Raw genomic sequence first — 1,232 nt, 5'->3', positions numbered from 1 at the left:
GAACTAAACGCAAATGCTCCTTGTGTTCTTCTTCATTCTTCGAGTATACCAAAATATCATCAATGAACACCACAACAAACTTATCCAAGAACTCCATGAACACCTTATTCATCATACTCATGAAATAGGCAGGGGCATTAGTCAATCCAAATGACATGACCGTGTACTCATATAGCCCGTACCTTGTGGTAAAAGATGCTTTAGGTATGTCCTGTTCCCGAATCTTCAACTAGTGGTATCCTGATTGCAGATCGATCTTGGAGAATACTTTAGCTCCTTGCAATTGGTCAAACAGATCATTGATCATCGGTAGTGGGTACTTGTTCTTGATCGTCACTTCATTTAAAAACCGATAATCAACAACCATTCTCAATGATCCATCCTTCTTCTCAACTAAGAGCACTGGGGCTCCCCACGGTGATGAACTTGGTCGAATATATCCTTTCTCCAATAAATCCTTAATCTGATTCTTAATTTCCTCCAGATCATTTGCGGGCATCCGATATGGCCTCTTTGATATTGGTCCGGTGCCTGGCAACAACACTATCAAAAACTCTATGTCTCGATCCAGTGGCATGCTTGGTAATTCCTCTAGAAATACATCCGGGTAATCCTTCACAACAGGCACTTCCTCCTGAACAACTCCTGAGAGGGAATTCACTTGGGTCCTCCTTGGCGCATGCCTGGATACATACTTGATCCTCTTTCCCTCCGGAGTGGTGAGTAAAATTGACTTAATAGCACAATCGATATTTCCTCCGTACTTCGATAGCCAATCCATGCCTAGTATTATATCCAATCCTTGTGACTCCAAAATTATTAGTTCGGAGGGGAAAACATGGCTACCAATGGTTAAGGGTAACCGATCGCACCATCGGCTGGCCATATACTCTGCTCTTGGCGAGCTTACTAACATGGGTGACCTAAGGGCTAGGGTTGGCAACTTAAACTTGTCCACAAATCCCCTTGATATGTATGAATGTGATGCACCAGTATCGAAAAGAACGAGAGCGGTAAATGACTTAATCAAAAACTTACCGATCACTGCGTCAGGCTGTTCTTCAACCTCCTCCATGTTGATGTGGTTCACCTGATCTCTGGTGAAGGGATTGGGCTTCTTCCCAGGACTTCCATTGCCATTTCCATTCTTTGCTTTGGAACACTCGGTGGCGTAGTGTCCAGTCTTCCCGCACTTGAAACAAGTAATGTGACTTAGATCCTTCTTGGCGGGT

Source organism: Triticum aestivum, chromosome 6D, assembly GCF_018294505.1.
Source record: "Triticum aestivum cultivar Chinese Spring chromosome 6D, IWGSC CS RefSeq v2.1, whole genome shotgun sequence".
Classification (NCBI taxonomy): Eukaryota; Viridiplantae; Streptophyta; class Magnoliopsida; order Poales; family Poaceae; genus Triticum; species Triticum aestivum.
Note: the sequence above shows the minus strand (reverse complement) of the source record.